The sequence below is a fragment of the Canis lupus genome, chromosome 32, assembly GCF_048164855.1.
Source record: "Canis lupus baileyi chromosome 32, mCanLup2.hap1, whole genome shotgun sequence".
Lineage (NCBI taxonomy): Eukaryota > Metazoa > Chordata > Mammalia > Carnivora > Canidae > Canis > Canis lupus.
This window is the reverse complement of record NC_132869.1, coordinates 37,001,733-37,025,278: the sequence shown is the minus strand read 5'-3', so window position 1 is coordinate 37,025,278 and position 23,546 is coordinate 37,001,733. Positions and strand designations below refer to the sequence as shown.

The window sequence follows — 23,546 nt, the reverse complement described above, 5'->3', positions numbered from 1 at the left end:
GCTAGAAGGGGGAAGGCGCCCCCAGCCCCCTCCTCGCTCTCAGGGAAGGCAGCAATGTTCCTGGGGCTTATTTCTCAGCAAATACTTCTTAAAGCCTGCTTTCTGTCAGGCCCATGGTAACCAAAAAGCCTCCCTCGACAGCACACTCACCTCACCGAGGGCGGGGGCTTCTGTCTATGTGGTCATGGCTGCATTTTCTAGGCCTGACATACTGGTAAGTCGAGGCACTCGGTAAGTCTACGTTGAATGAACGAAGAACACGAGGAGTGTCAGATGCCATACCGAGCGCAAGAACTAAACCTCCCCGGGGCCAGGAGAATGTGCCACGGGATTTCTAATCGCCTTTGGGTGCAGGGAAGGCTGCTTTGCAGAAATGATGACTTGGCTAAGATCCAAAGGGTAAGTAGGAAGCAGCTAAAGGAAAAAGGAGGTGCTGTCGGGAAGAGCAGTGCAGGCAGCGGGAGCAGCATAGCTGAAGGTCTATGGCTCAGCTCATGAGGGGCTGACTGAAGCAGGTGTCTGGAGTGGGAGGATGGCTGGCAAGGAAGGGCCGGTTCAAGGTGACTCTGAAGGGGACAGCTGAGCAAGACTGGGCTGAGGAGAAGACTCCGGACTCCAGCTTCCTCCTCAGCGGGATGAGGAATCTCTAAGTCATGTTGAGCAGGAACTGACATGGTCAGAGATGTACTGGCATCCTGAGTTGAAATGCCTCAGGATTTGGGGGTGCTCCCAGTTTGGGGGTGTTTAGCTATACAATGAGGAGCTTGCAGATTCCTCTCAGCTGTGGCTGGTGTTTAAACCGATGTGTTTCCAAGCTAGGACAGGTTTACCTTCATGTCGCTACATAATGTATTTTTTTAAAGATTTTACTTATTTATTCATGAGAGACAGAGAGAGAGGCAGAGACATAGGGAGAGGGAGAAGCTGCCTGCAAGGACCCCGATGCAGGATTCGACCCCAGGACCCTGGAATGATGCCCGGAGCCAAAGGCAGATGTTCAACCATTGAGCCACCCAGGCATCACACATAATGTATTTCATTTAACAAATACCAGTATCACATTACTACATGCCAGATGCCATTCTCATCGCTTCAAAAACATCTACTCGTTTAATCCTATCAATGACCTGGTGACATCATGGATGCTGTGATGATCCTGTTTGAAAGATGAGGCAACCAGGATGGGTGTTCAAATCAAGGCAACAGATGGCAGCACCAGGGACTACCTCGGTTCCCGTGGGACAAGGAGGGCTCTGGAAGTGTCTATTGCCCTGTGACAGGCATGAGAGGAGGCTGGCCTGGGAGCTGTGGTGGTGGGATGGCTCAGGAAAGGACATGGGACTTGATCGAGAGCCAATCAGTTGTCAGGGAACCCACAGTGCCAGCCAGCCACAATAAGGGGTGGCCTCGATGGCAGGAAGAGGTGGAGCGCTATGTCTGGCCCACGGTTACCGTCCTGGCATCTCTACACATAATTTTAGGGACCCCTTCACTTTCTCCACCACGGGATTATCTGCTTTGTGAATCCACATCTGCCACTTTTGTGATCGACTTCCTCATTTTAGCAGAACACTCCCTCTTGTAGCATCCTGAAACAGGAAAAATGGAAGTCAAATTTAGGAGAAATTTATGTTTTGAAAATGTCTTTAGAGGGGCCCCTGGGTGGTTCAGTGGGTAAGGAACCCTTGATTTTGATTCAGGTCATGCTCTCAAGGTGGTGGTATCGAGCCCCGTGTGGGGCTCCACGTTCAGTGGGGAGTCTGCTTGGGATTCCTCCCTCTGCCCCTCCCTCCTCAAATATATAAATAAAATCTTTCTAAAAAATGTCTCTAGAGCCTCTGCTGGGTTATTAGTTGACTGGGTATAAATTCTACATTGCAAATCACTCCTCCCCTCCCCCCAGAATTTTGAAAACATTGCTTCTTTGCTTCTGGTTTTCAGCGTTGCTACTAAAAAGCCCATATTTGATTAATAGTTTGGCTGGGTATAGAATTCTAGGGTGTAAACCAGCTTCCAGAGCTATTGTTGAGAAATCTAGTGCCATCCTGTAACCCAAATCCCTTGTACATGTCTTGCTTTTGTTTTTGTTTTTGAGACTTCCTTTCTGGAAGCTTTCAATAACTTTCCTTTATCCATGGTATTATAAAATTTCACAATGATGTGCCTTGATGTGGATCTTTTCATCATTTGCTGTGTTGAGCACGTGGTGAATTCAGTCAAGGAAACTCATGATTTTAGTTCTGAGAATTTTATTTTTGTGTTATTTCCTTAAATATTGCCTCCCCTGTGTTTTCTCTGTTTTCCTCTCTTTGGAACTCTATTTGGATGCTGAATATCCTAGATGGATCCTCCAATTTCCTTATCTTTCCTTCCTACTTTCAATCTGTTTATCTCTTTGTTTGACTTTCTGAGAGTTCTCTTCGTGTTCCAAATGTTGTGTTATTTAACATGGTTTTTGGTCTGTTAATTTCAATTTTCAAGAGCTCTGGTTTATTCTAAGTTTGATCCCCTCCTTTTCTTTTTACGTTCTGTTTTGGTTTTTTGGAATGCAAAATCTTTTCATCTCGCCGAAGATATTACATATAATTTTTGACGTCCATTTACATTTAAGATGGGTCACCAGGAATGCCTAGCTGGCTCAGTCCATAGAGTACATGACTCTTGATCTTGGGGGTCGTGGGCTCAAGCCCCACGTTGGGTGTCGAGATTTATTTTTAAAATTTTAAAAGCTTAAAAAATATGTAAACAAAAATAAAATGGGTCACTAAAGATCAGATGAAAACCTCTGTGAGGTTGAATGGGGCTTATCAGTTGGTGAAATTCACTCCAGGGTAATTAGGTAGGGACCTAAGCATTTCACTGAGGGGACCCTCAACCATTGGGAAGATCCCCATTTTGTAGATGGGGAAACTGAGACAATAAGTAACTTGCCCATGCTCACACAGCTACCTGGAGTAGCTGAGATTCAAACCAAGGACATCTCCCTCCAGAAAAGGTGTTCTGTACCACATGCCACACACCCTTGCCGTGCCACATCAGTTGACACATATTAAGTGCTTTCTGTACACCAGCCCCTGCCCTAAGCACCTAAAAACACTAAATCAATTTAATCCTCGCCGCAGCCCTTTGAAGTAGGTACTATTAGTAGATCCGTTATTGACGAGCAATCTGAGACACAGAGAAGTTCAACAACTTGCTCAAGATCACACAGCTGGTAAGAGTTAGTGGCAGGACCTGATCTTTGGCAATCCGGCCCTGGAGCCTTCTTGCTCAGTCTCCCACAGTCTCCAGTTCCCCTATCTGAAAGTGGCAATGTGTTTTCCAACACAGAGTTATTTTGAGGACGAAACAAGAGAACACATGTAAGAAATGTGTACAGGATAGCCCCTCGGCAAATGTTATTTTTATTAAAAGACATTCCCCTCTCTGGGGCTTTTAATGGCTTTAAAACCAGAAGCTACAGTTTGGGGCTCCCTGAGGCTTCCCTTGGCTGTGAACTTCATGGTTCCAAGAGCGGGCCAGGAGCGTCGGGGGCCTAACTCAGAGGAGCATGGCTCGGAGGGAGTAGGAGTGGTGGTGGGAGACACCAAGACCTCACAAAAAAATCGGGACGTAGGAGCCAGTGCACCATATTCTGGACTGTTCCATTTCCCAACTTGGGCCCAAAGCATCACTCCTGTGTTCCCAAATAGCTGTGAAGTTCAAATAACAGACTCCAACTGACACATAAAAAGGAACACATGTAACCACTTACAGGCCAATTAATATCGGGGCGGGGAGAAAGCCACGGGGCAGGAGGCCACTGGGGTTGCAGCGAGCAGAATGAGAGCCATGCTTCCGGCCCTCCGGCTGAAATGGGCTATTATGTGTCATCAGGAACTTAAGAAGGGGGGAAAAACAACCTCTGATCAAAGTCCCTTTTGTCAACTTCTAACAGATTAATAGATGACAGATTTTGCACTTAGAGCTCTACTGCAAGGTCAAGGGCAGTGAAATGGGGCTTGTTGGGACTTTTCTCTTCTTTGGTTCAGCTGCTAGGCTGCAGAACTCATCATCCTGACAACCTGGCTGCCTGAAATGGGCCCTAAGAAGGTCTGCCTTCCCCGGGGTTTTTGTGGCTGAGAGTGGGGCGGGGGCCACTCCTTAGGACAGACAAGCCAGGTTTGCCTTCTGCCCACGGTGACTTCCCTGCTCAGCCTCCTGCTACAAGTCCTCTCTCCCTGGGGCCCCAAGCTTACCATGCCACTGCCCCCAATTCCCTAGGTATGGCCTCAGGGTGGCCCTCCATGGGCCACAGAAGGAGGATACCTCCAAGCCTGGCCTCTAAGTCCCTCAGTGACTTGGCCTCACCCCCATCTCCTCAGTGAGCTCATGTTGGTCGCCCTGGATCACTCATGGCTCCCCAGATCCCCCTTGCCTTTTTGCATCCACGTTGGCCTTCTCTGCCACCACATCTGTCTTCCTCGATGTCCTGCTAATCCAGCAAGGCTGTGCCAGGGTTATCTCCTTTGGGAGGTCCTCTCTGACCCTCTGCCTGACCCTTCTAGCCCAAGGAGAGACTCTATCTCTGTGACCCCAGTCCCTTCAAACATGCAGCCCATGGCGTGTGCCTACTGTAGGGCCTTATTATCTGCTCAAAGGCCCATCATCCCCACTTGGCTGTCTACAGACTGGTGTGCATGCTCCCTGGCATGGAGCAGGGGCTCTCTGTTATATTCAGGTGGGTACACGCAGGACAATTCACCTAGGTGTGAGGGCTTGTGGAGGGAGACCCCAAGATCACCCAAAAAATAGCCTCTCTGGCACAATCTGTGACTTGCTTCTTCCCAACAGACTATGGTAAGGGTGATAGGATGTCACTTCCATGGTTAGGTTGTTATGAGGCAAGGGTGATAGGCTTTCAATCACAGTATTATGGAGCTTTATATAAAACTCCAGGCCAGAATGAGTGTTTCTCCTCACTGGCCTGAGAAGTTAGCAGTCATGTCAAGGAAATCCATGTGGCAAGAAACTGGGGTGTGGTGGGCAGGTGGCTTCTAGGACCCAAAGGCGGCCTTCAGCTCACAGCCAGCAAAAAGCCAGGGATCTTGGTCATACAGCCACAAGGAAATGACTTTGGCCACAACCCCAGTGAGCTTGGAAGTGGATCTTTCCCCAGAGGAGCCTCCTGATGAGACTATGACCCATCCTAGACCTTGGTTGCAGTTTTGTGAGCTCTTGCACGGACCCAGCTAAGCCATACCTGGTCTCCTGACCAATGGAACTTGTAAGATGATAAACCTGTGTTTTGTTTTAAGTTGCTACATTTGTGCTAACTTGTTACTCAGCAGTTAACACACTCATGCTGCGATCAATCTTAAAGATGCATTTTCTTAGGTATAGAAGACCCAAAGAGTCCCGGGGAGAGTCCTGGGAAGTTATACCCCTAAAAGTTGACACATTGGCCAGAAATTTTTTGCCAACCAATTCATAGAAGACTCCAGAACAAGTGTCTGAAAAGTGAACATGAGGTCAGGCCCTGAGAGAGCAACATAGGAAGATAAGAGGCCATAGTCAGACAGGCAATGGGGAGATCCTGAATCTGAAATCAGGTTCTGGGTTCCAGGCTCTGCAGATGATTTGCAACCACGTTTTGGACAAGCAGCCCCCCTCTGGGCCTCCGTGAGCTCATCCACGACCAACAACATTATGAACAGCGTGAGCTCTGCACCTCCCTCTGGCTTTGGCATTCTGAGTCCAAGATGGTTCAGTTTTACCGAAGAACTCCATATTTTAGAGTATATTCCATTTTTCACTGTTCACTCATGCAGAATAAGTTACTTCTGCTTTCCATAATTTTAGTATTGCTTACGATGAAAGATACATATTTACTAACTTCATTTAAAAAGAGAGAGAGTGGGACGCCTGGGTGGCTCAGCAGTTGAGGGTCTGTCTTTGGCCCAGGGCATGATCCTGGAGACCCGGGATCGAGTCCCACGTCGGGCTCCCTGCATGGAGCCTGCTTCTCCCTCTGCCTGTGTCTCTGCCTCTCTTTCTTTCTCTCTCTCTCTCTGTGTGGCTCTCATGAATGAATAAATAAAATCTTAAAAAGAGAGAGAGAGAGAGAGAAGAGCGAGAAAGACATAGAGTGATATAGGGGAGGGGATAGAAAACTATGCTAGAATCCCAGGCTAAAGTTGGCGTCTACTGGCCTCGCTCTCCCAACCCCACCCCATATTTCCAATTAGGGAATATATTTCATATGTTTAAGGTAATGCTGATCTTGCCCTTCTTCCCACCAATAGGGAGGTTCACCACAGGCCAGTCAGAGTACCCCAAGTCTCTGGCCACTGCATTAGTTCAAAAACGAGCATGTGTGCCAAGCCTTTGCTGACAGAGCTGGTGAAGGAGACTGTCTTCTGGGGTTGCTGAACTCATAGGATGTGACTTAGGGGACAGTTTAAGGTATGGGGCTGACTTACAGAAAAAGCCTATCTAAGATCTAGAAAAGGAGCCCGGGTGATATTAAGCCCTTGATCCCAGCCATCTCTGAAACCATCTGCTCTTACTTAACCTGATAAATTATCTTTTTATTTAAAGTAGTTTGGGTTGGTTTTCTGCCACTGGTAACCAAAAAAATCTAAACTAATGTAGATAGTTATTCCAACTGAGCATATAATTTCGCCTGAGGTCTCTGGGAAGCCAAAGCGAAAAGGGCACCACACTGCATATCCCTCTCTGATATCACAAACCCCAAGCCCCATGAAAGAGGGCCTTTTCTCCAGGGCCCGGGCCATTTTCTCATGGTCTTTCACACTGGTGGCCCAGAGCAACATCTTCCACAGCTGCTTTCGAAATGACGCAGAAACATTCCTCATGTGGCTGGCTGCCTTTTGGACTGAACCTCGACCAAAAGACAAGCAACAGAAACGAAGCATCAGTCAGTGCTCATGAGGACCTCCTGGGTTTTCACCAGGAGACGCCAACGGGCCATGGGGCTTGGGGGCTGGCCACGCATTGTCCCTGGTCCCTCTGTAGGGCCTCCCCAGGAGCACCTCCAAATGCTGTTCTGAAGTTTGACTAATCCGTCATCTCTTTGGTTGCAAGGTTGGTGTTTCCTTGCAAGGGACCACAAAGCCATATTACATTCAAAGTTAAATAAACAAACGTTTGAATCTGTGTTTTATTGGTTCCATACCATCTGCCATCTGGTTTGGGGGAGCAAGGAAAACTGTGGTTTTGTTGGTTTTGTGTGTGTGTGTGTGTGTGTGTGTGTGTGTTGTTGTTGTTGTTGGGTTTTTTTTTTTTTTCCTTTCCCTGTGAAAATTCTCTAAGGTTGAACGCTGGCAGCAGTCCGGGCTGGTTAAAAGCCACCTAGTTTCCCACATCTTAACTCTCTGCTAAATGTTGGAGGCTGGTCTGGGTCCCCATCTGCTAAGCAGCCTGTTGTGTGAAAATGAGATCTATGCATATGCAGAGCTCCACAGCCTGGCTTCCAAGATCTAAAGAATTGTTATGAGTGAACCACAAGAAGTGCTTATTTAATGTTGACAAGCTGCACCCAGACCAAAGGCTAGAGCGGGGCATATGGAAAAGGAACAGAGAAAACCTGGTGTCTGAGCACCCCGGGCTGTCAGGAAAGGCAGCTCCGCCTTCAAGCCCCTGGGTTGCTAGAGACGTCGAACTTGTAATGACTTGAAGGAGAAAATAGGCCCCAGACACTGGGTGGGAAATACGCCCCAGCCTGCCTGGAATCTTTAATCTGGAAATTGCAATGGCTGGAAGGGGTGGCGGGTGGAGGGGCACATTCCACGGTGGGGGTGGGGGTGGGGTGGAGGGGAGCGTGGGGGGAGGGCCCACATCTCTGCATCTCCCGTGGTAGATCCAGCTGTTTTTGGCCAGCAGAGCCTGGAGCTGCTTGGAAAGGGTGGGGACACCCCTGGGGGAGTTCGTGGGGGCGGGGGGGGGATATCAAATAGGAAGCTGGGGGAAGTACTTGGATTTCCATGACTTTTAAACCAGGTCGTCAACAACCTCACCTATAAAATAAAGACCAACTCGGCCAGGGTTGCAAATTCGCCTGCAGCGGGGCCAGGCAGATTAATGAAAAGGAGCAAGAGCAGTTGGCTTGGGGACCAAGGCAAACATGCTTTTGGCTGAAGGGTGGCGGGGACTCAAACCAGCTCCAGCGATGCTGGTCATGTGGGAACTCAGCCCAGTGTGGCCAGATTTCCCAAGTTCCCAAGAAAGGCCAGATTTTTTTTTTTTTTTTAATGTGAAAACGCGCAGTGCTACAATGCTGTCAGCTATCCCAGTCACTGAGGGAGAATCCCATCAACTGAAACCTGTCTGCAGCCCACAGGGAGCCCGCAGGTCTGCAGCAGGTGACCTCTGTTGGAAGGACTCAAGGAGACCGTCTTGGGAGAGTCTTGGAAGGAGCTACATCTTCCTTCGGTGCGGGAAGGCTGGTCCAGGCACATGGGCCTTGGACAACACGGACGTATCTCCAGGCTGGGTCTGCAGAAGCTGGGAGGCCCTCCCTAGATGTCCCCCCTCCCTAATCCTGAGCCTCACGCTGGGGGAATTCCAGCGCCAGGCCTGCCATTCCTCCTGGCCCCCAGGGACACAGCCACAGCTCCGGGCCACTCGGGCTCTGAGCTTCCCGGGTCTCCCTGCTTTACAACTCATTGCCAGGAAAGCAATGTGTCCATATGACCATGTTCCTGTTGTATGTAACTCCCTCGGTCCCCACAGTTTGGTCCCCTTTCTATAGTGTCACAAGTAAGCAAGCTGGTAACCTGCACAAAGTGAGACACAGACATTTAATCTCTGGCCAGATGTCACCTCTTTCGGCTCAGCGCAAAAGAGCCCTTGTGGTCTATTTTTTCCAGAGTTTTTTGGTTGTGTTTTCTTTCTGAGGTGTGAAAAAGTCTGAGGTTCAATGTATGTCCCTGATAAACAAAACTCAGATTTTTTTTGGGGGGGGGGGTAAAATCTGCATATCTGTGTTTTAAACATTGTAGTCAAAACAGTACAACTTCCTCCTTCCCCCCCCCCTTTGGCTTAATGAATATCATTTGTCCAGTAGGGAATCTTTATACTGTATGTCCCAAGTGTTGAAAATAAAGATACATAAAATCTTGATAAGCTGTTAAAAAAAAAAAAAAGAGGCAGGAGACCTGGTCTCCCATCGGCCACCATCTTGCTATGGGGTCTTGGTGAGTCATTCATTCCTCTGAGTTTCACTGGCCTCCACTGCCACACGGACAAGAGGGCACCTAAAAACCCCTCCTGTTCTGCATTCCTGCAGAGGGAGCATGTAGGGTGAGAGCATTGCAGGGAGGAAGGGAGGCAAGCATGGTGAGAACTCCTTGGCCCCGGCGAGGTCAGAGCTGGGCTGGTGGAGAACCACACCTAGATCCCAAGTTTGTCACCTGCTGAAGAAAAACCTACCTTTTCGGGCAGTGACTCTCAGTGATTCCCAAACCTTTATGGGGTCAGAAAGTCTGGAAATGAGGGTGCTCCCTGAAGGACCTAGAGACAAAGGAAATGATTAAGTGGTTGATTTGGTGTCAGATCAGACCTGGACTTAGGCCAGGTTCTGACATGGAGGTAACAGCAAGCATCTGAGATTTAAGAAAATCTGTGAGAATCAAAATTAACATGAAGAGAGTTCTATTGCTTACGTGGTCTTATTTTCCGTGGTTTGCATCATTATTCGGTTTTCCAGGGGCAATACCCACACCCTACTTCCACCCATCTGCGGGATGTACCCATTAGCACTCACCATGGGATAATTGTACCTGGCTGGGTCCCAGCACATTGGGCAGGTCTTGAGAGTCCTGGGCCCCTCAAGTGGACATGAACCCTGCAGCCAGCGAAGGGCAGGTGACTAACACGCATACACACTTGCACGCATGCACACACAGGCTCACACACAAAGAGAGGAAACCGCATTTGGTCTGGGCTGGCCCCAAGCTGAGGAAGAAACTTCGAAGAGTGACTACACCCTCAGTAAATCAAGATGTGGGATTCAAACCACTTCCTCCCCCTGCCCCCGCCCCTGCTTTTTGTTAGGAACATCATATACTTGCTCTCAGAGAGTGCGCACCACCCTGAGAGGGAGGAGTCACTGCCACCATTACTTGGAGGCGAGAACCCACTCAGGTGCCACGTGACTTACCTGCGGACACAGGTCCCAAAAGGCCAGGACAGGCATCCAGACCTGCTTCGCCTCCTGGAAGGAGCCTCCCTGGACTCCAGCTTTCAAGGACCCCTGGATGCTGACGCTCTTAGCTGAGCTGGTCTGTGAAGATGTCCAGGCTGCTGCCCAGAATTGAATGCTGGGCCATTTCCTGCAATTTCATCTGTCCCATCACTTTCAAATGAGTGTTTGGGACAATCCCCACTCATTTCCTGGGCTTGTTTCCCCAGAAGGAGGTTCTGTAACACCCTCTAAGTGCTGTGGCCTTTCATCTACTTAGACGGCCCCTCGAGGGCTAAGGTTAAATGACAAGGCCCAGACCAACATTTCGAGAGTGTCTCACAAAATCTTGGGTTCATGGCCAACAATGAGAGCCCATTAGGCAGAAGGCTTTTTCCATCTTTGAAGCTACTTCCTCACTCCTCCCTCCTCACCAGCTCTCCCAGAAGCAAAGGCAAGAGTCTTGGACCTTGGGGGCCTGGGTTCTTTGGGTAGACACTGAAGTCATTGAGCTCTCTTCAATCTGATCCCTGCTCCACACTCCCTTGGCAGGGGGCGGGGGGTGTAGGGGGGAGGCGCGTACACAGCCTCTACTTGGTCATCTCCTGCCACGGGGAGCTCACTACCTCTCAGAGAATCTTCTTGCCATTCAAACAATACTGAGCTTTAGGACGTGCTTCTTCAAAAGAGCTGGCATCTGCCTCTTTGCTCATGAGGACCCACAGGAAAAGACAAACATCTCCTCAAACCTGCAGCCACAATTGTTGCAGCAGAGGTAACAATTTCTGGTCTTTGATCGACTGTAATCTCTGTGTGCTTGGGTTAGTTGCTGCTATCATTTCTGGCCTCCATGTGTCATCTCTAAAACAGGGAAGGCCTCTCCAGTCTGTGCCGTGGCCACGTGAGGGCTGGCTTAGGCAAGGACTTGAGGCCCCAGAAGCCGGCCTCGTGGAGACCACCAGCAGAACTTGCGATTCCTGGCTCCTGAGCTCAACCTAAGATGAGGAGGAACATGACACACAGCTGAAGTGGGAGTGACGAGATGGGTTCCAGAAAGTTCCAGTGAAGAGAGGCCGTAGTGCGAAGGCAACACAGCAGGCCAGAAATGGCTTGAGTGGAGACATAAGAGACAAGGACCCGCATCCCGGCTCAGTCATCCAGTAGCCAGCTGACCTTGAATGTGTTGCTTGACCTCTGGAATCCTGGATTTCTTCCTCCGCTGATGAGACACATTGGAACAATAGATCTGCAGCCTAAGAAGTCAGAGAGTCAATACAGAGACATCAAAGTGGGCAAAGAAAAAAAAATAGCTTGGAATTTGGTCAGTTTTAGTCAAGCTGTCCACAAGGCTGGCCCCATACAAATGCCAGGGAAGCTCTGAGAAGGTGGGCACCACATGTGTGTCGTGCCGAAAGCCTGGCGCCTGGTGAAAGGAGGCTCTTCCTAAAGAGAGGAAGGTTCAAAGGCTAGGGTGGCAGAAACAAATGCTAGACTCTGTTTCTAGGATGCACCATTGCTCACTGGGGCCTTGGGCACGCCTGGGAACCTCTCCCAGGCACGGCTCCCTGGTCCTGCACACATGGCAATCCCTCCCACTGTGTGGGGTCCTTGTGGAACTCAACAGGATGAGGTGCCTGGTGCGTAGTAGCTGCAGGCCACAGAGGTGGTAGCCGGCTCTCTGTGCACCTGCATGGGAGGAACAGCCTTAGTGAGATCTAGAATCTTCTTTAGACCTCTAGCAGCCTGTAAAGACCTTAATCCTGCAATTGGTTCAGAAATAGCTCAGTCTCTGTCCCTGTCTCCCTCTGTCTCTGTCTCTCTCAGATACACACACACACATACACACACACACACACACACACACACACAATAAAAGAAAGAGAAAACCGCAGTCAGCCCAGGGTGTTCCCAGCCATAGGAAAAACATGTGTGGAACAAGTACCCAACGCCATAAATCAAACTGTGGGATTCCAGTGTGAGCCGGGGTCCAACCTCCACCTCCAGTTGCGTCAGAGGGTGGGCCGTACTCTCTGTTCCTGCAGCCAGCAATGCCTGGAGGTTCTGGCCTTCTCTTCCGGCCACTCCTGAGGTAGTTGACCCTTTCTAGGGAGCTCGAGAGTGCCCAGAATGGGAGGGCGAGAGGAGAAGCGGGCTGTTGGCCATTGGGATGTTTGGCTCAGCCGAGCCAAGGAGATGGCTATAAAACCTGGCCGTGGCAAACTGCCTCGAATCCCAGAGAGGTAATGTTGGAAGGGACTGTAGAAAGACACGGAGGGAGGTGTGCACAGAAGAGCCCCTGGGCGGGGAGGGTAGAGACTCAGACCCAGAGATATGCCTCAGCCCCTCGTTGCTGGATGACTCCGGGCAAGTTTTATCACATCCAGGCAAGTTTTATCACATGAAAGGGGGGGGGGGGGGCGGGGGGCGGGGGCTGAGGTTACCAGATATCCTGCAAGAGCCTTTTCTGCAGGGAGATTTTGCTGAATTTCTCGGATACCATTTAGCTAGTCTGCTTCTCACCGGGCTTCAATTCATTTCAAGAAAGCAGTTACTAAATGCCGATTGCATGCCAGGAACTAGTGCTGAGCACCGGTTGGGCCAAGAAGAAAAGACATGGCTCCTGTTTTGCTGCTGCCAAGGAGCTCACAGTCTTCTGAAGGGAAGCATAGATCTAATCGAATAAATATAATCCAAGACTACACACACCATAGTAGCAATCCATCCTCCCAGGGAGACTGCCGGAGGTTCCGGAAAGGAAAGGGATACCTGAGCGAACGCTTGCGAGATAAACAAGAGCTTTCCAAAACTCCTGAAGGCACAGAGCACAATCGAGGCCAAATCAAAGGGAAGTGGCAGTGCATGTGACCAGTCATCCGTGTGGTTGAAGCATGGAGAGGGATGGGAGGACGGGAGACCAGAAAGACTAGCTGGGGACAGAATGTGGAAGAGCATGTACGGGAGCCAAGGCGTTAGTTCTTTAGCCCATGGGTAATGGGGAGCCATTGAAGATTTCCTGGCAAGGGAGTGACAAAATCGGATCTGCATTTTAGACTCTGCATTTTGGCAGCAATGTAGAACCTCCACAGCAGCAAACAACGGCCCATGAGCCAAATGCGGTCCACAGCTTGTTTCTGTATGGCCTGGGAGCTAAAAATACCTTTTTACTACAACTTTACTGAGAAATAATTTGCATACCACATAATTCACTCACGTAGAGTACACAATTTAATGGCTTTTCGCGTACTCACAGACTCCAGCAACATTTACCACCGTCAGTTTTGGAACATCTTCATTTCTTCAGAAAGAAACCCTATACCCTTTGGTTACCGCCCTCCACCCCCATTTCCCCATCTCACTCCAGACCTTCTTCCTGTCTCTATGGATTTGCCTATTCTGGATATTTCCTATAAATGGAATTTATAATATACGGCCCTTTGTGTCTGGCTTTTTTCACTCAGTATCATGTCTTCAAGGTCCGATGACATTATATCATTGCTTTTTGTGGCTAAATAATATCCCATTGAATGGACATACCACATTCCGTTTCTCTGTTCAACAGTTGGTGGACATTTGGGTTGTTTCCACCAAAGAAGAATATGCAACATAGAAGTATGTGGCTCACGAAGCCTAAGAGCCACTCTCCAGCTCTTCACAGACCTGATGCAGATCCTGCCTAACAAGGAAGCAAGACTGCAAGTCAGAAGCTCAACTTAGGGGATCCCTGGGTGGCACAGTGGTTTGGCCCCTGCCTTTGGCCCAGGGCGTGATCCTGGAGACCCGGGATCGAATCCCACTCGGGCTCTCGGTGCATGGAGCCTGCTTCTCCCTCTGCCTATGTCTCTGTCTCTCTCTCTCTCTCTCTCTGTGTGACTATCATAAATAAATAAAAATAAAAAAAAAAAGAAGCTCAACTCAGGGATTCCAACAGTTCCCAAGGGATGATGTAAGATGGTGGCCTCAACTAGGGGGTGGCATTTTGGGTGGTAAAACCAACTGGACTTGATTGGATGCTTTGGTGAAGGAGAGTGTTATTGAGGAAAATTCGCTTACCATCAAGAAACTGAAATTCAGACAGACAGAGTGGGTAGTCCACGGTGAAGTCACTGGTGGATGGCAAAGCTAAGCTAAGAATCCCGCTCTCCTCTTGAATACGACACATGGACTTGTGATATTTCTGACTATTGTTAACGGGGAAGCAGACCAAGCTGGTGGTCCTGACCTTGCTATATGAGGCTTTCGAATCCCCGAAATGGACAGTGTATCCTGGAGCCACCCGGAGCGTGAATGTCTCCTATGTCCCTCAGAACAGCTTTGCGGCTTCTCCTGATCAAGCCCCCTTCCTTCTAAGTAAATGGACGGGTTGCTCCTCTGCTCTCTTCCTCAACCCCTCTGGTCCTGCCTCCAAAGCTGTGAATTGAAGCTGTGCTCATCTCTGTGCCAGGGCACGCTCCTGCTCGGGTACAAAGTGGAAGTGGCTGCAGTGTCCCTCTCAAGGTTGCCTGGGAGACAGGACCTGTGCCTCCTGTAAGCTACAGGGTGCCACCTGGTCCTTCAGGGGTACCGAATGAGCAAGACAAGGAGCTTTCTCTGCAGGACTTGCCTCTGGTGACTATGCCTTCCAATCTCCTTCAACTTCTCTAAATTTCAGAAGAATCCGGGCAGCCTGGGTGGCTCAGTGGTGCCTTTGGCCCAGGGCGTGATCCTGGAGTCCCGGGATCGAGTCCCACATCCAGTTCCCTGCAGGGAGCCTGCTTCTCCCTCTGCCTGTGTCTCTGCCTGTGTCTCTGCCTCTCTGTGTGTGTGTGTCTAAAATAAATAAATAAATAAATAAATAAAATCTTTAAAATAAATAAATTTCAGAAGGATCCAACATCTAGCTTGGCAAACAAGGCTCTTCCCCAGTGGGCCTCAACATACCTCTCCAGCCACACCCCTCCCCTTCCCTACGTCTACACTCTCTGCTTCTCTCACTCTCTTTGCTCTCAACAGGCCCCTCTCCTGGGCTTTCCTTGCGCTCCTCCCACTCCTAGCATCGTCCTCTCGCACTCCCTTCTCCACCCAGAAAACTCCTATTTATCCTTCAAGACCCATTCAAATATTCTGTCTCCAGGAGGTCTCTTCCCAGGTCTTGCTCATAACATTGGCCACACTGAATTGTGACCTTCTTGCTCTTGTGTCTTTCTCCTCCACCAGGCTGTGCCTTTTGTCTACCTCCTAGGGGCGGCGTAAGGGAGACACCAGGCCTGAATATTTGCTGAATGGTGAGAAGGGGAGTGGGTGAGTGAGTGAATGAGTGAGTGTGCAGGTGAGCAGGTGAGTTGGCAAACATTCTTGCCCCTCATCCTTCAGGTTCAAGGGGAATTGCATTCTCGAAGCCCTTCTGGATCTTTCAGAGGAAGCCACTCTCGGCCTCGCTGCTTTCCCTTCTATTGATCCTGGGATTTATGGCACTATTGTTTCCTTTTATTAGGCTGTAATGGCCTCCGTTAAAACATGTTACATGGAAATAGGCTAATTAAGTGTGTCAAATAAGTCATCATCCCACAGAGTGGCCAGGCCTCCCCGGGCAGCGCTGTGGTGACGCACAGTGGAGGGAGGCAGGCAGGACACAAGGATAGCGTGTCCTCCTAACCCCTGTTTCTCAGAGCAGTGGAGGTTCCCCAAATGCGAGAGGCTCATCGCTTTGCTCTGGGTGCCTCCTGCGGTCAGTGACTCTGTTCACCTGCACGAGTTGGAGTTGACGGCACCCATCTGGGAGACTTGCTTTCTGCTCCTCTGTTCCTAGTCTAGGTCCTCACAGGCAGAGGGAAAGTTCTAGTTGCCGGCCTGATGATCGACTCTGGTGGGAAACGTGCTTCACTCACCTCTGTCTGCTTCCCTTCCAGCAACACTTCCCAAATCCATGCCTGTTTGCTGGAAGCCCATTCGGCAGGAGAGGCTCCAGTTCTTGGATGAGAGGTGAGCGCCTGCCTTTTGAGGAATTTCCAACAGGCCCTTGGGCTGGTACAGACTGGACTCCCAGACAGTGGTGTTGGCTCTTTTAGACAATAAGGATTTCAGTCTGGGGTTCTTCTTGTTCATGAGGGAATGGAGTATTTGATAAAATTCTCATAAGAAAGAGTCCCTTGAGGAAAGGGACATTTACTCACATGAAAAATTTTCAGTTTTGCTCCAGCGGTGGTAAAAGCCTCATCACTTGCTTGACTCCACTCCTCAAGGCTCAGTCAAGCCCATTGTCTTCTCCTCCCTTGAACTTCATGAGCCTGTCTCAGAATATTAACCCTGCAGGATAATAGTAGGGCTCTGTACTCCAAAAAGCTTGAGGAACACTGTGTGAACAGTTAGGCTTATTTACTGCAGGACTTCTCAGAGCTGTCCGCATGTTAAGATGTACCACGAATCTTCAAGGAAAGCGTGGCAGGTCCCAACGATTTACTACCCCTCCCAAGTGTTAAACTCAGACATTCCTGCCCTTTGCTATGTGATTTTGCAGTGCCTCCCACCAGACCAGGCCATGTACAGTTCCAGTTCCCACTGATGTTCAGCTTGACCACGTGACCCCTTTGACCCATGGAAAGTGGGCAGAAGTATAGTGTCTCAGAGCTGAAATGCCCACGGACATGGCAAGCGTCTGCAAGTTTTCTCTCCCACTTTTGCCGTTGACGTGAAAACAGCACGCCCCTAGCAGCCCCCATCCCTGAATGCAGGTAATGGGGCTTCTTAAGAGCAGCCTATTATCTGAAACAGAGTTGCCCCAACCCGACCTCTCCCTGCCAAGGAATGAGAAAGTAGCACTTAGCGGTCACGGTCTGCATCAGTTTCTTATCGCTGCTGTAACAAATGATCACAAACTGAGTGGTTTAAGGCCACATGCATGTATTCTCTTACAGTTCCAAAATCTGTCTTTCTGGGCTAAAGTCTAGATATTGACAGGGCCAGCTCCTTCTGGGTGCTCCAGGGGGGAACATGTTGCCTTGCCTTTCACGGCTTTGAACGGCTACCTGTATCCCTTGGTTCAGGACTCCTCTCTCTGCCTTCAAAATGCATCACTTCAACTTTTGCTTCCGTTATCCATCATACGACATCTCTTACTCCTCACTTTGACCGTCCTGCCTTCGTCTTATAGGGATCCTTACATTGGGCCCACGTGAATCATCCGAATCATCTTCCCAACTCAAAATGCTTATTTTAATCACATCTACAACGTACTTTTTGCCATAGAAGGTAGCATTCATAGGCTCTAGAGATTAAAATGTAGATAGATGTATTTGGGGTCCGTGATTCTGCTGACCTCACTGGCTGATACAAAAAAAAAAAAAAAAAAAAGATGAAAAATACATAGGGTTTCCCTACGTTTTTTAGAATTCTTTTTTCCCCCATAGAGCACCTCAGAATATCTCCTCCCTCCTTCTAAGGATACCACTTTTGTAAACTGGGCCCTACCCCTATTATTTAGTATCTCTATTGCTAATCTACAGTTATTAGTAAACCCATATCCCAGTGCCTGCCATAGGATTATAAATTCCTGCAGATTCAGTTCAGCCACTTATGTTGCTTAGAGATTCTCTTACTTTCCTAATCTGTAAAAGAGATATGACATCTGTCAGGGTCAAACTTATCGCATCCCCCAAGGTGATTTAAGCATATCTGTACAGTGACCAGCCATCATTTCTCAGTAGACAGCATTGGCCTTCCTTGCCTGCCTTCGCCAGAATGGAGAGTTGGCTGCCACGGTGGGAGGTAAATGCTTGTTGGCTGGTAGAGGTAAGGTCTCCCTGATAACCGTGTTCCTGCTTTCCATCCTCTGTCATTCCTTCCATGGTGTCAGGAGTGCAGCGTGCACAGGCCTGTGTCTATCTGCCCTGTTGTCCCCTAATGTACTGAAGTCCCCTGGGGAAGGGGGCAGGGACTGTGTTGCATAAACAAATGAGCCTTATCAGCACTCAGTAGCTATGTGGCTTTTCGAATGTTCCTTCTTTTGTAGGGTCTTCCGTTCCCCGACTTGCTAACATGAGACTAGATTTGGGGCTCTGTGGTCTCTCCCTACCAGATCCGAAGACCTTGAGTCTGGGATTCTCCCTTTTCCCACCATTTTGCCCAGCACAGCCTTGGACCCCCCTCCCCCCGGTACCGAATAAACATTTGGTGAGTTGACCATCGGTGCCCCTCTTGATGCCATCTTTTCCTATTCTGTGTTGCAATGGGTTCTTTTAACCCAAATACCCTTCCAAAACCAAAAGGAAAAATGGCAAATGACCCAGACTCCAGGGCAGACCTTTGGGACATAGTCATGATTATTGGGCCTTTCCGGACCCGTCAAATCCCCCACGTGAGGCCAACGCTGCAGAAATAAATGCCCCCCGTGAGTTCTGTGTCACAGACAGAATGGCAGGTGACAAACCCACTGGAAAGCTCAGGTCCTGAATCCCACAAAACTCTTCAGTGGTTACTGATCTTTTTACGCTAGAAAGAAAGATCTATTTCGTGAGAGGAAAATGACCCAAAAAAGGGTTAAGTCCCAAAAGGTTCATTTCCTCTTCTCTGCCTGCCCTAGAATCTGGGATAATTCCTGCCATTAATATTTTAAGCAACTAATTTGACATTTTTCCATTTAATTAACTTGCATACATATGAGAACAGGGCTTTGAGAGTACCATGACATTTAAACAAAGTCATTTAAGTTTTCCCATTTCTGGCGGAGCCCGGCTTTCTTCTTCGCCTTTTTTTTTTTTTTTTCTTGCTCTCCATTTCTGTTTTGCATTCCTGGTTCTCAGGCTGGCTTATTAGCCCAGAGAAGTGACCAAATTTCCCCCAAGCCAATGTCCCACAGCCTCAACCTAGGTGACGTGGGTGGGCCTGGAGCTCTGGGCTGCGGCTCTTTTAAACTCGATTCTCCTCTTTTCCAGGCCTTTCTACAAATGGCGTTTCAATCAGAGCAGGCGCGTCACAGGCTCATGTTTTCCTGTTGCCACACCAACCCCGGGTGGGAGTGGGGGAGGCGCGGCGGGAATGCAAAGCATTTATCAACTATAACCATCTCCGCAGAAGAGCCGGGGTTTCGGGAGGCGAACAATAGCTCCGTGACGATTTTCTCTTCCAAATGACAAATAATTGCTGTCATATCATCAAATGATTAAGAAATAAAGGAAAACAGACAAATGGAGTGTATCCATTGAGGGATGGTGTGGGGGTCTGGGGAGAGGCTCGCTCAATGTTCCGTAATTGAAAAATTGCACCCTAATTAGCTCCCACCCCGGAGGATTCATGAGTTCTACGCGCCATCCAATCCGCAGCCCGCCAAGTCACAGAACTTGCAGCCATGAAAGTTTACTGCTGGTTTCAGAGGGGGCTGTGCAGTCTCCAAACACAACCAGAGAGTGAGGTTCTTCAGCTTGCCCAGCCCTCAAGAAGGAGTCATTACTTCATCCTTTCATCTGCCATAATTAATCACAGATTTGCTCTGCCTATCACGAGCGCCGGCCGCTCTCCCCAGATGAACCTGGGCGCTCATGCCTCTGGCTTATCGGTGGTGGCCAGCCCAGCCCGGCTCCTGCAAGGTCACAGAAGCTGTATTCCCGGGATGCAAAGTGGTGCCCCCTCATCCCAGACGCCGTGGGGGGCAATGGGTCCCGCATTCCAAATGAAATCCTGCTGCAAACCAAGCTCAGGGGACTCTGGACAAATTGCACGTCTTCATTTCCACCCACGTTTGGGATATCCTTTGGGGACTTCTAATGAGGCTGTCAGGAAGAATAGTACTGGAAGAGAGGCGTGTCCCCATTCTCTCCATTCCCTCCCCCTGGACCTGGGTTTAAATCCCCACTCCATGACCTCATTAACCATACAACCTTGGGAAAATGACCCAGTCTTATCTGAGCACGCGTCTTTCCTTTGGCAAAGCGGAGATCATAGTACTTACCTTTCAGAAATAAGATGGGGGCCGGAGGACGCCACTGCAAAGGATCTGGGGTATGGTGCTAGCAGTGCCTCATGATCCCTGTATGTAAGGGGGGTGGGAACAATGATCTTACCTCCCCTCTAGGATTTTAATGAGGATTGAGTAGCGAATGCATTATATGTGTGCAAAGTGCCCGGCACCAAGTTGGTACCCAGTAAATATTTGAATTGAACTGAACTGAATCATACATAATTGGTTCATTCATTCATTTAATCCATCAGCTAATAGTCGTTAAATGATTACTTTTTGTCAGACACTTTGTTAGGCATTGGATATACACAGGGGAGTGAGACACACTTGATTCGTGCCCTTGGGAGCTTGTATGCTAAGGGGGGGAGAGCACAATGAAAATCAATTTAAGAGAAACGACATACAAGTTGTAAAAAGTTCTCTTAAAAAATGAGACAAGAACACAGACAAGAACTAAGAGCTGGCGGTGATTTTTAAATGAAGACCGAGAGGCTAAAGACACAAGCATGTGAGGAGTGATAGGGAAAAGCATTCCAAGCTGAGGGAACAGCCTGGCAAAAGAAAGATGGCTCAACATATTCCAGGAGCTGAGAACAGGCCAGGAGTCAGGCCAATAGACACACAAGCCCGAATCTCAGTGATTTCAGACAATACAGGTTCATTCCTTCTTGTTTCTACCAATCAGGCGTTTGGTTGGTGGTCTTTATTCAAAACCAGGCTCCCTACTGTCCCCTAAGGTCTCCTTAGAGTAGTCCATTATATCCTCTGCCTGCAGCCAAGAGGAAAAAGAAAAAGCTCTTGGGATACTTGGGGGCCAAGGCCAGAGGTGGTGTATGTCACTTGCACCCACATCCCATGGACTAGAGCTCAAAGATCTGGTCCCCCCTCACTGCAGAGGAGCCGGAGAACGGCATGTAGCCACATGCACCGAAGGACAGCAACAAGTTGGGAGAAGGCACAGCAATGTCTCCAGCTCACAAGGAATGTAAGGAGAAACAGAGGCCGGGCTTTACGGGGCCATGGAAACCAGGGGAAGAAGCACAAGGCTTGTGTGAAAAGAGCGAGAAGCCATTCCAGGGCATTCTTCACATGCCTGTTTAGATCTTATTCAGTGAGAGTGGGAAGCCAGTCAAAATCCACTGGCATGACCGAATTTACACCATAAGAGGACTTCTCTGGCTACTATGAGAGCACATCTCAGAGGGCAATACCAGTCCCTTGAAGGTAGGGTGATGAAGGTGATGACGAAGGAGGGTGATAGAAAGTGACAGATTTGAGAGATTTCATCGAACTGGCTTCAGCCTCACTGGCTAGCCAGCGCGCAGGCACCTGCCGACCCTGGGCTATGGTGCGAGGCTCTGAAAGATGAGAGAAAACACGAAGGTACTGGGCCGAGCAGCTGGCTGTGCAGAGCAGAGGAGTTCCAGACGTTTCCACCTGAACTGAAAGCTGGATCTGTCTCCTTGCTGGCCCCCTGGCCCAGGGCAGCAGCGGACCCTCCAAGCCCTGCTTCCGTTGCAGGGAGAGATGCTGAGACTCAGCCAGCCTGGTTCCCACCGGTCCCAGGGCAGGCAGGTGCGGGCAGCTGGGAGGAGGTGGACAGTTTGCACGGACTGTGACCACTCACCGAGCACAGGCTTCAAGCTGTTCCATTTACTCCGTCTAATAGATGGAGTTACTGTTGACTCTCTATTTCGCAGACAAGAAAATAGACTCATGTTGCTCCTGAGACTTGCCCAACGTTGCCCTATTAGTAAGAGCACCAGGTTTGCACATGGGTCTCCCGTTTGCTCTGGTGCAATGAAGCGGAGTGCTCCACTGGCTGGCTTTGTCTAGACTCACACGGAGGCCACAAATGAGTGAGGATCTGCCCTTTACGGTCCAAGAGGCCTCCTCGCGCTGGGTGCCGCCCAATCTCGGGGTACACCCGTGTCCCATCTCGCAATGACTTTGGACAGGCTATGAACCTGGCTGGTCTTCAGAATCACCCGCCTGTCTTTTAACATGCAGCATCCCGAGCTACCCTAGACATAGGGAAGAAGCCCAGAGGTGATGGGAACCGGTCAGCTATAGTTCAAAATCTCCCCAGGAACCCAGTGATCTGGCGCTCGGGTGAAAGCATCGTGGTGATGTCATCGATGTCATCATGCGTCAAGGAGGGCTAGGCAAGGCACGGGGGGGACTGTTACTACCTAGAGAATTGGCGACAGAACCAGGAGATGATGGGTCGCCTGCCTTTCTAGTCTCTTTTCTGCAGGACTGTCCTGATGCTCCGAAGAGGTCGCAGGGAAGTCCATCCGTATCGACGACCCGAAAATGTCAGAGTGGGGGCATTTAAGATTATCTTTCCAACCCAGCGGTCTCCTGATTTCTCAGACCGACTGCACTGGAGTCACGAGAGCTGCTCGGTATAGCACGGGCTCCTGGCCTCACTCCGTATCCTAGGGTATCAGTGGCTTTGGAGTTTATGTTTTCTATAGTATCTCTGGTGATTCTGCTATCAACCATGTTTGGAAACCACTGGTTCAGCCTTCCCATTTTACAGTCCATAAAACTGAAGCCCAGAGAGAAGTGACCTGCCTAAGATCGCCTGGCCTAAGAGCTAAGTGTCCTGGCTCAGTCTACAGCCCCTTCCACACTCATCAGAAAGCCCGTCGGCTCATGGGGGCAGGGGAGGGGGCGGTGGGCCAACAGCAGCAAGAGGGGCCATCGTGTTGAAAGACCTGCCTCGGAGAGCCACGTAATTAGCTGACTATGACAGGCTTCCTTCCCCTGGTTATCGATGCTTCTTCTCCCTTCCTTTCCTGGTACTTCCCCTGCTCATCCTAACAAGATCAATTACTCACAGAAATAAATTACGCACACAGCCTACAGTCTATTAGGTAATCGGTGATGCGCCGGCTCAGGGAGCCAACGGGCAAGACAGGCCGTCTGGAGCGAGGGCCAGCAGAAGGGACAGTGTGGGAGGAGTCTCTAAACAGAAAAGCCCAACCCTCCAGCAATGGTTGAACCGTCTGGGTCCCCAGAGATGGACTTGCAGGCCAAACTTGAAAACAACTTTTGGAACAACGGCTGCTCTGTCTGGGGCTGCAGCTTTGCAGGCCGACCACCAGTCACCCTCCCCAGCTCCCCAGGCCCCAGGCCCCAGGCCCCGAGGAGGCCTGGCTTAGATCCAGCTGGAACTAGAGCCTGCCTCTCAGATCTTCATTCATGGGGTTCATTCGAATCGCCAGGGATCCTGTCAACATGGAGGAGGTCCGGGGGACCTGAAATTGCGTTTCTCCCAAACTCCTGGATAATAGCAGAGCTGCTGGTCTGAAGAACAAGGCCCTAGTGATCAGTGTGGGCAAAACTGAGTGGCCGGCCTGCTTGTCCATACGTAGGATCTTTTGCCATCTTTTGGACTTGGTGGCCAAGTCCACCTGCATGTGCTGT

General features: G+C 49.7%; 1 long non-coding RNA gene across 1 annotated transcript; it reads right to left on the bottom strand.

Annotated features, from left to right (window-relative positions):
• Positions 1–880: 880 nt before the first annotated feature.
• LOC140622863 (uncharacterized) lies at positions 881–9,941 on the bottom strand. The gene is made up of 3 exons (XR_012022544.1): positions 9,767–9,941; positions 9,433–9,513; positions 881–1,589 (listed from the first exon to the last, which is right to left on the bottom strand). It is a non-coding gene; the product is annotated as an uncharacterized lncRNA (long non-coding RNA).
• Positions 9,942–23,546: the final 13,605 nt, after the last annotated feature.